The 12483-nt window shown below is 46.0% G+C and overlaps 1 protein-coding gene across 2 annotated transcripts in view; it reads right to left on the bottom strand.

The window, feature by feature from the left end:
• Positions 1 to 3181, bottom strand: part of MTUS2 (microtubule associated scaffold protein 2) — a 379312-nt gene extending 376131 nt beyond the window's left edge. For both annotated transcript variants that reach the window (XM_040266725.1, XM_040266722.1), the window contains exon 1: positions 3059 to 3181. The gene's annotated coding sequence lies outside the window, so the exon portion shown is untranslated. The remainder of the gene's footprint in view (positions 1 to 3058) is intronic.
• Between the last annotated feature and the right edge of the window lie 9302 nt (positions 3182 to 12483).

Raw genomic sequence — 12483 nt, forward strand, 5'->3', positions numbered from 1 at the left:
CTCTCAAACATTCCTGTGGTGGACATTACAGTCTTCCATTTATCCATAAAACTGCTAATGGGAGTATGTCAGCCGTTCATCTCAGCCCTTCCCAGCCTGCACTTATTTCCTGCAGAATATTTTCCAGGCCTGAGTTTGCTCCCTGTTTAGAATTCATATTAAAGGCAGAGCCTAAGGAGTTTACAGGAAGGTCTCCTATGGAGCTGATGCTATCTGTTGCTATTAACTTTATTAATGAAGCAGCTTTTGGTAGTTTATTTTTTTCTCCCTTTCCCCTCTGCAGCCATCTCTCTGAGATGTAGAAGAGCTTTAACCCACTTTCTTTCCTTACCCGCCTCCGTCTCAGCTTTTCTCTGCCTCTGGCTCACACCGAGATCCAAAAAAGTCCCTGTGTGTGTGTGTTCACAAGGCAGAGCTGTTTCTCCAGGTAACCACCTGATTCCTGATAATACCACTCAGCTCTGCTATTAGCAATCTGCATTTTCTCGGCAGCTCAGCTACAATATTGGCCAGATTTTTTTTTTTGTCTTTTCATAAGACTTCAGATGTTGAAATAAGAAAAAGCATTTTTGAAAGTTAACATTTGAACATAATTAGGAAACGGGAGATTCAGGGTTTGTAGAGCCTTACATTTATATGACGTACAGGAGGTGAGAGGCAGAGAGTGTCTTCCTTATTAAAAAAAAAAAAAATCCACAATTACAAATGCAAACTTCTGTGGCCATGAGAGCACGCTGCCAGTGTCCCTCCTGGAGGCTTGGATGGAGCCAGAGTAAGGGCCCCTGAAGCTTAACATTCATTAGCTTCCCAGTCAAGGCGCCTCTGCTGGGAGACACAAAAGGCTAGAGAGGTTAATACGGCAGCATTAAAATCTCCAGAAAACCACTAAGCAGAACTGTCGTCTCTTACATCGGTCCTCTGGACGCTATTCTTATCTCTCTTTCACAAACCTCCGTCCCTGCTGTTCCCTCTAATTTGGCAGCAGCGATTCATTATGAAAGCGCCTGGGCTGGGCTGGGCTTGTACATCCTTTCCCTGTTTGGGCTTCTGCGATCCAGCTCTGTGTCAATTATGTAATAGCCAAAACAGGGAATTTCACAGAATACGAAAAGCATAGTCGCAGCTCTTACATAAGCCTTCACAAACCACCCATAAGATCCACCCCTAGACTGCAATATTGGGAATTACATAAGGTAGAAAGAAAACACTGATTCAGCAGCCAGGTTTATTTCCAATCTTAAAGACAATAAAAGCTTTTTTGCACTTTTTTGGCTAGTCTGTATTCACTTAATGAGTGTTGAATGTGATAGAAAGAATGATCTTTTAATAAAACTTGACCATCTTTCCATGTAAACAGAAAGGAGTATCTTGACACCACGACTCAACATCACTGTCACTTCTGCACAGAGAGATCTCCCACTCCCCAACTTAGTCAACAGGGGACCACGTATCCCGATAAACATCAACTACCAGGGGATTTCCCTGGTGGCTCAGTGGTAAAGAACCCAGCTGCCGACGCAGGTTGGATCCCTGAGTCGGGAAGATCCCCTGGAGGAGGAAATGGCAACCCACTCCAGTATTCTTGCTTGGGAAATCCCATGGACAGAGGAGCCTGGCGGGCTGCAGTCCATGCGGTTGCACAGAGTCAGATATGATTTAGCAACTAAACAACAATATCAACTACTCCTTGTGGATTTTTAAAAAATCAAGAAGATATTTTGACAAAATACAGAAGTGAACATGCTATGATTCTTCAACATATCTCCCTTCCTATACCATTTTTCTCTCCCCATATTTCTAACCACTTGTTTTTTACTTTCTTTAAACCACTGTAGCCACACCTTGGGCTACAAAGTGACAAATTAGAAGAAACAGTGCTATCCTATGGGTCTCACCTCAGCTACAGATTGGAAACACTAGGGAGTTTTTAACATTCCAAATACCACAGCATCACCAAAACCCAATTAGAATAGAACACTGAGGTGCCCATCACAAAAGGAAGTGCCCAGACATCAGTATACTTTATATTCCTACTTCTGTCTTCTTCCCTGAAAAAAAAAAAAATCCATAAACACAAGTAGAGATAGTAAAGGTTATTTAAATCTTTAATAACTGGCAGCTCATAATTACTAAGTTTCCATCAGCTATAAAAAATAAAATAAGTCACTAGTTTAAAAGCCACAAAGAATATCTGCGAGATCATTTTTATTACTATCAATACGTAAAGAATTTTCACCAAGTCTCTCAAGAGCCTTTACAAAACTATTCTATTTTTTTTAACGTTTTACAATTTTACCTAATGAGTTCAAAGAAAGGGCCCTATGTTATCTTTAAGGCTATCTCCAGCTAAGACCATGTTCATCTTCCAGGAAAGTTTTGGTTTAAAGCAGAAATTGTGGCTCTGACTTCTCTTCACCCTCTCTTCAGAGATGCTCTGGTAATTCCTTTTATAACTTTACCAATGAGCAAATATTTTTTTAAAAAGCACTTATATAACAGAGAGTACAGGCGCCTTTGGTACCCTGCCAAGAGTACTTCTTTCCGTGTTTGTATTTAAAATAGAATGGTAGTAACATCACTTGTGCGCCTGAAATTCCTTCTGTGCACAGGCTCAGAATGAAAAAAAAAGAAAAAAAAATGGATGTAGCAAACCGCTTCGCTGCTTTACCATTACACAGCTCAAAGGAAATAACACATTCATACTAAATTAAGACGAAGAGGCAGAACAAATTATCCAAAGCTGGGGGTGTTGTTGGGGTGGGGGTGGGGGATAGAGAGGTAGGGATTCGGTTGAACCAACCTACCAGCCCTTCGAAAACAGAGGATGTTTAACCTCACAGCATGCGAAGGTGCCGGAGGAGCTGCAAAAAAACCTCAGCCGGAGCAGGTGATGCAGGCAAGAAAGAACAAGCGCTCGGATGGCAGAAAAGCCCAAATCAACCCCGCGCCGCCCAGTGCCCCCGCGGCGGGCGCTCCCCGGCTCCGTGCAGGGTCCGAGAGCGCCGGCCTCGGGGCCCCGCCAGACCCGGCCGGACGGGGCAGAGGAGATTCCGCTCACCTGGGTGGGAAAGAGCCTCGGGAGGTGCCCAGGAAGCCACGCTGCCCTGATGGAGAGGCTCATTGCGGACCAGCTTCCCGCACGCCTCCTCCGCGTCCAGCTCGAGTTTTCCTCTTTGGCGACAGGTCTGGACCCGGCCAAGCGGCCGCGCAGGTCCGCAGACGGGGGTGGGGGGGCCACAAACTTGCGGGGAGAAGCTGGCGGCGGCGGCGGCGCGGGCGGAGGAGGCAGGGGCGCCCCCTGCGCGCGGTCCCCGCCGCCGCCCGCCCACGCCCGCTCGCGCCCCGCGCTCACCCCGCGCCGGCACCGCCCAGGCTCGGAGCGCGGGGGAGGCGGGGTAGCGCGGACCCGGAGGCTGAAGCCCCCCAACGGATGAGGCGGCCGCCCCTCCGGCCGCCTTGCCGGGACAAAGAGAAGCGGCGGGGCGGGGTGGGAGGGAGGTGCGGCGAAGCGCGGGCCTCGGAGCGCACCCCGCGCGCCTGGCCGGAGAGGTGCGGGCGGCGGGGACCGCGCGGGCGGGCGGGCGGGGAGGCGCGCTCCCCGTCCGGGCCTCCCCGAGATGCACACGCCGGGACCCGCGCCCCGCAGCCCGCAGCCCCGCCGGGGAGGCCGCAGCGCCCTCTGCTGGCCCCGGGGCCGCCGTGCGCGCGCCGTCCCGCTCCGGCTCCGCGCCGCCGCGGCCCCCCGACGTCCCGGCGCCCCCGGGGGCAGGGGGCTGGGAGGAGTGGGGGTCTGCTCTTCTCCCCTGGGGACAGCTTCCAGTATGAGCTACAGCATGAATTGGAACCCAGCACGAGGAACGTGGAGGGCACTGGGGCTCCTGATGCAGGAGGGGCCCCAAGTTGACCTCTGGAAAGGTTTGCGAAAAATGCAGGCGTTTCTTTCGAGAATCGGGTTTATCTGTGTCTAATAAACACCAAATGCGGCTAACACTGGTCGAGGGGTGCCAGAGAGCCTCTCGGGAATAAATATGTTGATTTTTCTCAAAGAAGTGCTCCCGGCTTCCCTAAGCAGTTCGTGTGGCAGGTTTCAAGAGGTGAGCCAGGTCAGAGGACTTCCGCTGCCTCGGGTTCAAATGTCAGTGGGATAAGCCTTTGCCCTTATAAAAATGAAATGTGGGTGCTGGTCCCCGCCCTAATTAGAAGTGTTTTCTTGGTGGCTTAGTTGGTAAAGAGTCTGCCTGCAATGGGGGAGACCTGGGTTCGATCCCTGGGTCAAGAAGATCCCCTGGAGAACGGAATGGCCACCCACTAAAAGTATTCTTGCCTAGAGAATTCCAGGGATCTAGGAGCCTGGCAGGCTACAGTCCATGGGATAACAAAGAATCGGACAGGACTGAGCGACTAACACTTTCACTTTCAACTTTTTAGGGGTCTTTGTCCTAACTACCACATTAAGCAGTATTTTACACCAGTTAATATTTGAAGCACCGCTGGACTACTCGGTAAAGGGAAATCACGTACCTTTTTCCACACCACTGTCTTTCAAAATTATTCTAACAGATCTCCTGTCTCCTCGGGAAAAATCTAGGGCAGACTTCATAGCTTTTCCTGTCACTCTCAGCTGTTAATAAACAGTCTGATTCCCTGATATTAAAAAGTCCAGTAGAATCCAAGTCAAAACTGTGGTCTCACTGCACCTGAGCCTGCCTGCCTCATGCCTCTCCTGCCAGCCACTAGCTCCCAGTGGGCCCAAAGCTCACAACCTGCCTGGGGAAGGGAAAGGCCGTTTTCTTCTTTGTTCTACCCCTCCCCCTGGCTTCCTGCAGACTGGCTGCTCCAGGATGGCTTGGTGGGGAGACTGATCCTGGTCCTGGCTTCCAGGTGAGCTTCTCACTGATCCTGCAACTCTGCAGGCATCATGTGTCCGAGCAGATGGGCCCAGCCGCCTTCCACCCTATCCATCCAGCTCACAGCCACAGCCACACACCCTCCTCATTTCCTGGTCGCAGCAGCTTTGACCAGCCTGGCTCTTTGAAGCTTACCATGTAGGAGTAAGGACTTTCTGAGTTCATACATGTCCCCAAACCCCAGCTGATCCCTGCTAACCTTCCCAGGTAGTTCTCCAGACCCCTTTCTTTGCATGAAGTGACTGGTCTGCGCCCTCTCCCTCAGAGCACCCTATAATTCTTGCTGCCAACCTGCTCTCTAATCACTCTCTCCTCTACCTAAATCTCAGCAAAACCTACAAAGCTATCCCAAGGCCTCTCTTTTAAATGTGGAGACACCTCTCTCTGTGGTGGCCATAGACATGTGCTTCTCACATTTTGAGAGTAACTGATGATGTCACACCTTCAGGTCCGTGGTGGTACTCACCCCTGGGTCACGCCTCACCCTGGCAGTTCCTCCATGCTGGGAGCACAGGGCTTGGGCCATTTCTGCCTCATGCAGGACCCATCTACGGGGCAGCCTTAGTTCCGGAACCCCTCTTCATCCTGCCAAGGCTTTCTCAGAACTGCCCCCTGTCTGTAAGTTTGCAACATCTGGTTATTTATATTCAGTCTGACAACCACCATCTTTTCATTTGTAAATATGCTTCATTTAATTACTAAATAACTAGTTTGTAATTATAACCATTATTTTTATAAAGAAAGGTGAGTGCCAAAGAATTGATGCTTTTGAACTGTGGTGTTGGAGAAGACTCTTGAGAGTCCCTTGGACTGCAAGAAGATCCAACCAGTCCATTCTGAAGGAAATCAGTCCTGAGTATTCACTGGAAGGACGATGCTGCAGCTGAAACTCCAATAATTTGGCCACCTGATGTGAAGAACCGACTCATTGGAAAAGACCCTGATGCTGGGAAGGAGAGAAGGCAGGAGAAGGGGGCGACAGAAGAATGAGATGGTTGGATGACATCACCAACTCAATGGACATGAGTTTGAGTAAACTCTGGGAGTTGGTGACAGACAGGGAGGCCTGGCGTGCTGCAGTCCATGGGGTCACAAAGAGTCAGACATGACTGAGCAACTGAACTGAACTGAACTGAACTTCTGCTATTTAATTGTGAACTTTCTACTGGTTTTTTGTTTTTTTTTTAGTATCTTTTCTGCTTCCCTTAGATTGATTAAGGGAAATTTTCCATTGTTTTATATTTCCTGTTATAAGAATTATACATTCTATTTTTTTCTTCCAGTAATTATTCTTAAGCTTGTAATATGAATAGGTAACTGGAAATTATAAATTTTTATATCTCTGTGCTTCTCTTGAACAATAAAGGGCTTTTGAACTCTTCAATTATCATTTCTCCATCTTACATGACATCATGCAACATTTTAGTTGAATTTTTTCCTCTGAAAATTAGAAGTGTTATTATTATTTTACAGTCAGTTTTTGCTTATTCTTCATTCTTGACTCTCACGTCTCCTGGGATCAGTTTCTTTTTTTCTAGAATACATCTGGAATGTATTTCCTTTTTCTGGAATAAAAAAATTCTTTGTGAACACCTTTTGGTGATAAATACTCTTGCAGTTTGGCTCCCTAAAGAAGAAAAAGTATAGTCACTCATTTGTGTCTGACTCTTTGCAGCCCAATGGACTGTAGCCCACCAGGCTCCTCTGTCAATAGAATTCTCTAGGCAATACTGGAGTGGATTGCCATTCCCTTCTCCAGGGGATCTTCCAGACCCAGGAAGCAAACCTGGGTCTCCTGCATTCTTTACTGTCTGAGCCACAGGGAAGCCCTAAAGATGTCTTTATTTCATTTCCACCTTCACATGATAGTTAACCCACATCCACAATTCTAGGCTAACAGTCACTTTTTCTTTGGGTTTCCATTGCTCCTGCTGTGAAGTCAGCTGCCAGTTTTGTTGCTGTTCCTTTGGGAGCGACCCATCTCTTCTGTCTGCTTTTACTATCTTCCCATCATCTTTGTTGTTTTTTAGTTTACTTCTTTAAGTCAAGGTGTGGATTTCAATTCATTTCTCTTTTCTGTGATTTATTGTGCTTCCTGCATCTAAGAATTCTTATCTTTTATCAATTTTAGAAAATTCTCCAACACTATCTTCTAATACTGATTTTTCCCATTCTATCCTTCAGAATTGGAGAAGGCAATGGCACCCCACTCCAGTACTCTTGCCTGGAAAATCCCATGGATGGAGGAGCCTGGTGGGCTGCAGTCCATGGGGTCTCTGAGAGTTGGACACAACTCAGTGACTTCACTTTCATTTTCACTTTCATGCATTGGAGAAGGAAACGGCAACCCACTCCAGTGTTCTTGCCTGGAGAATCCCAGGGACAGCGGAGCCTGGTGGGCTGCTGTCTATGGGGTCGCACAGAGTCGGACACGACTGAAGTGACTTAGCAGCAGCAGCAGCAGCAGCATCCTTCAGAATTCCAATCACGTGCATATTATATTTTCTTATTCTATCCTATGTTTCTCAGTCTGTTTTTCTTAATTTAAGACTTCTTACTTTCTTTGGTCCAGTCTCTCTGTCTCTCTTTCGCTACCTCTCTCTCTTTCCCCACCTCTCTCTCTTTCCCCCTGCCTCCTTTGTCAGCTCTTTTGGAAGGACCTTTTATGGAATGCATCTCAGAAACATCTTTCTGGGAGACATTAATCTCTTTACCCACTTACTTCCATTTCCAAATGATCAAAGGTAATCCCATGAGTTTTAACTCCACCCCTCTTCCAGAGTGCACAGGTGTGAGTGATGAGAAGTTCCCACAGGTACCCCACACCATGAAGTCAGGTGTTTCTTCATGGAACCCCAGGGCAAAATCAAGGTGAAGTGCTCTCTAATTCTACAGAAGAGAAACTGGTCTAAGCCTCCTGGACTTGGTTGCTGCAAGCAGCGGCTGGAGCCAATGGTGGGACCAAGAGAATTTAGAGAGAACTCCATGCAGATCCCAAAACAGACACTAGCTGTTTTATTTTACAGCAGCATTAAGTGTTTGAGTCAGAATTTACTTGCTGCTTCTTTCCTTCCTACAACTGGAAAGAGAATAATCACACTGGTCTCTGTGCCTGTTGAGTAGAAAAAGAAATCTCACAGTATAATGGGAAAAGCAGCATAAGTATCACAAATCAGAAGGTGTGCCATTGGCCACACAACCTAAGCAGGACACTGAGCTTCTACGAGCCCCAATGTCTGCATCTTTGGGGGAGATGATAACAAATGCTTTACTGATGTTATAGGACAGGATCAAAGTGGTAACAAATGTAAAAGCATTTTACAAGCGGCAAAATGCCCCCAACAATATAATGTATGATAATTTATGATAATTGTAGACGATAAGGCTTATTCCTGGTGTCCTGGCCGCTCTGTGCACCCAGGCCCCAAGCCAAAACTAAACCAACTGGGCTTTTGATAGGAAAAAATCGATGTGAGAGAAACGTTTGAGAGAAGGAGGGAAAAGATAAACCAGCTATGATGGCAGGTTTTGAAATGAAGTAGATATGTCATGGTGGTATGCTTTGTCCCCTAACATGTAACTAGGGGCAGAGATGCAGAAACCCTGGAGTCCTTGTGCACTGTTGGTGCACGTTAAAGTGAGGCAGTGTTACAAAAAACAGTATGGCAGTTCCTTGAAAAAAAAAAAAATTCCAATATGATTAAGCAATTCTACTTCTAGATATATCCCCAAAGAATTGAAAGAGACTCAGAGATATTTCTATAGCCCTGAACAGTATTCACAATAGCAAAAAGGTGGAGACAACCTAAGTATCCCAATGACAGATAAATGGATAAACAAAATGTGGTATGTACATATAACGGAATATTTTCCAGTTTTAAAAAGAAAGGAAATTCTGATAAATGTAGCAACATGGATACACGGTGCTATATATGAAGTAGATGATCAGCAAGAACCGACTGTACAGCACAGGAAGCTCTACTCAACATTCTATAATTATCTGTATGGGAAAGAATCTGAAAAAGAATGGTTATATGTATACGTATAAATGAGTCACTCTGCTGTTCGCCTGAAACTAACACAGTATTGCGAATCAGCTTACTGTGATATAAAAGAGAAATTAAATTTTTAAAAAATGCAACAACACGGCCGAACCTTGAGGACAACATGCTAAGTAAAATAAGCCAGACACCAAAGGACAATTATAAGAGTCCACTTATATGAGGTCCCGAGAGCAGTCAGATTCGAAACAGAAAGTGAAATGGTCACCAGGGGCTGGAGGAAGCGGAGATGAGAAGTTGTTTGATGGGGACAGAGTTTCAGTTGTACAAGATGCAGAGGGCTCTGGAGAGGGATGGTGGCGATGGTTCACAGCAATGGGAACACATGCCACAGAACGGCACACTTAAAATGCTGAAGATGACAAGTTTTATTTTACCACAATTTTTTAGAAATGGAACCCACAATCAAAATAGTATAGGAAGCAAGAGACAGTTTTCATAACGAGAACAGCCGCTGCCTCAAGGATCAGAGGGCTCCTCCATGCCTCCTTCCCAGGTCAGGTGGGCAGAGGCTGCAGGCTTTGGGACCTGCCCTGTGTAAAGGCTCAAGTGATGCGTGTGGACGTTCCCCATCCATTGTTAGGGATCACACCTCTGCACACACTGCCCAGCTCCCAGGCAAGTGACCACACACAGCCTTAAAGCCTGTCTCTCCTAAGTCCTGGGCTCCACACGAGGGGATCTGGACTCACAGCTATTCCTTACCCTCTACTGCTGCTCTGGGCCCACCAGCCTGGCTCCCAGGAGTGTGAAAGCCTTTCACCAGGGCAGAGAGAGCCAGGCTGGAAGGCGGGAGGCCCAAAGGCAAAATCCCTCAGGCTTCTGACAGTCTCCAGGAGCCAGACTTACCTGTCCATCTCTCTTGCCTCAGCATGTTTACTGGACATTGGCTGAAGCTCTTCAATACTGTCAACACTATCTCCAGTGTAGATGACACGGTTAGTTCCTGTTCTTGAAAAACGGCTCTAATGTCCAAGAGTTTAAAGACCTTTTTTCTCCTGAAATTTGTAGCTGTTCCCTCCTCTAGGGAATCTTCCCAACCCAAGGACTGAACCCCGGCCTCCCACACTGCAGGAGGATTCTTTACCAGCTGAGCCACCAGGCAAGCCCCATAGTTTACAGTACTGCAGTTAAAAGACCCTGGCACAAACTGGGTTTTGCCTCAAAAATGCACTCTCTCTTCTTACATTTGCCCTAAATGTCAGTCTTTCCTCCAATTTGAGGCTGCTCAAATGGTACAAAAGTCATAACTTCTGTCCCTAAATGTAAGATAAATTCCCCAGGCAATTGTATTTGGCGTGGCAAAAACATGGGTAGAATAAAAATGGCTGCAATCCTTCTGATGTTACTTGAATTTCTAATGTATTTATGAAATTAGAACTCTCTTGAGAACATGACATTAATTTAGGGCTATAACTAAAATACTACATATCAAAAGACATATGCTTTGCTTCCCTTGGCGTGCTTTGTGTACTTAAGGTAAGTACACTTACAAGCTTCAGATATTACGGCAAAGCCTATTGAAAAGTGTATGCATACATTTTAACACAACCTATGGCATACAAGTGGGCTTCCCTGGTGGCTCAGTGGTAGAAGAATCTGCCTGCCAATGCAGGAAAGGTGGGTTCGATCCCTGAGTTTGGAAGATCCCCTGGAGGAGGAAATGGCAGCCCACTCCAGTATTCTTGCCTGGGAAAACCCATGGGCAAAGGAATCTGGTGGGCTACAGTTTGTGGGATCACAAAAGTGTCAGACACAATTTAGCGAATAAACAACAGCAACAAGTAGCATACAACGAATCTTTTTCAAGAAATCTGATATATTCAAATCGGTTTTTCTAACCTCCCAGATCTCTTAATTTTATCTTATGCTGTAGTGTCTGAAAGCCTAATCACCGAAGACCTTGCAAGAGGTTCAGCAAAAAGGAGGTGCCCCTAGCATTTTACCTAGGATCTCAGAAAGGCGTTTCTCTGGAGAACAGTGGATATTGACCGAAAAGTCAGAAATGATTATTCTATTGGCACCATACTGGAACACAAAGCACTTCTATTCCTTCAGACCTTCCATATCTTGACCAGTTTAGTCTAAGAAAGGCTGTTTTCTCTTTTACTAGGCATTCATTTCCCCACAGGTGCTTACTGGACACCTACTTGACCTTAGTGCAGTGTGAGGCCCATGTTGACCTGGTCCCTCCTCTCAAGGGATTTACATTCTGAGTGATGACAGGTGTTGCGAGGACCAGGGGGAGAAATAAATGGAACAATGTGATGGAAACTCAGAGGGGGCTGAGTTTGGGACATGAACCAGCCCCTCATGGGCGCTGTGTGTCCTTGGTCATAGGGTTCAGAGCAAAGGGATGGTGACAAGTGCCCAAGTGGGAAGGAGCTTGCTAATATGTCTGTGTGTTCATAACTTTTTTCTAATTGTGAGAACTAATTTTGAAGGTTTTTTTTAATTTCAGGTTTTTTTAGAGTTTATTTTCCCAAAATTGAATTAGAGAATATTAACTAGTTTAGAACCAGAGACGAAATTGCCAACATCCCCTGGATCATCAAAAAAAGAGAGTTCCAGAAAAACATCTATTTCTGCTTTATTGACTATGCCAAAGCCTTTGACTGTGTGGATCGCAATCAACTGGAAAATTCTGAAAGAGATGGGAATACCAGACCACCTCACCTGCCTCTTGAGAAACCTATATGCAGGTCAGGAAGCAACAGTTAGAACTGGACATGGAACAACAGACTGGTTCCAAATAGGGAAAGGAGTACGTCAAGGCTGTATATTGTCACCCTGCTTATTTAACTTCTATGCAGAGTATATCATGAGAAACACTGGGCTGGAAGAAGCACAAGCTGGAATCAATATTGCCAGGAGAAATATCAATAACCTCAGATATGTAGATGACACCACCCTTATGGCAGAAAGTGAAGAGGAGCTAAAAAGCCTCTTGATGAAAGTGAAAGAAGAGAATGAAAAAGTTGGCTTAAAGCTCAACATTCAGAAAATGAAGATCATGGCATCTGGTCCCATCACTTTATGGGAAATAGATGGGGAAACAGGGGAAATAGATGGGGAAACAGTGGAAACAGTGTCAGACTTTATATTTTGGGGGTTCCAAAATCACTGCAGATGGTGATTGCAGCCATAAAATTAAAAGACGCTTACTCCTTGGAAGGAAAGTTATGACCAACCTAGACAGCATATTTAAAAGCAGAGACATTACTTTGCCAACAAAGGTCCATCTAGTCAAGGCTATGGTTTTCCCAGTGGTCATATACGGATGTGAGGGTTGGACTGTGAAGAAGGCTGAGCACTGAAGAATTGATGCCTTTGAACTGTGGTGTTGGAGAAGACTCTTGCAAGTCCCTTGGACTGCAAGGAGATCCAAGCAGTCCATTCTGAAGGAGATCAGCCCTGGGATTTCTTTGGAAAGAATGATGCTAAAGCTGAAACTCCAGTACTTTGGCCATCTCATGCGAAGAGTTGACTCATTGGAAAAGACTCTGATGCTGGGA

Source organism: Oryx dammah, unplaced genomic scaffold (genome assembly GCF_014754425.2).
Source record: "Oryx dammah isolate SB20612 unplaced genomic scaffold, SCBI_Odam_1.1 HiC_scaffold_24, whole genome shotgun sequence".
NCBI lineage: Eukaryota > Metazoa > Chordata > Mammalia > Artiodactyla > Bovidae > Oryx > Oryx dammah.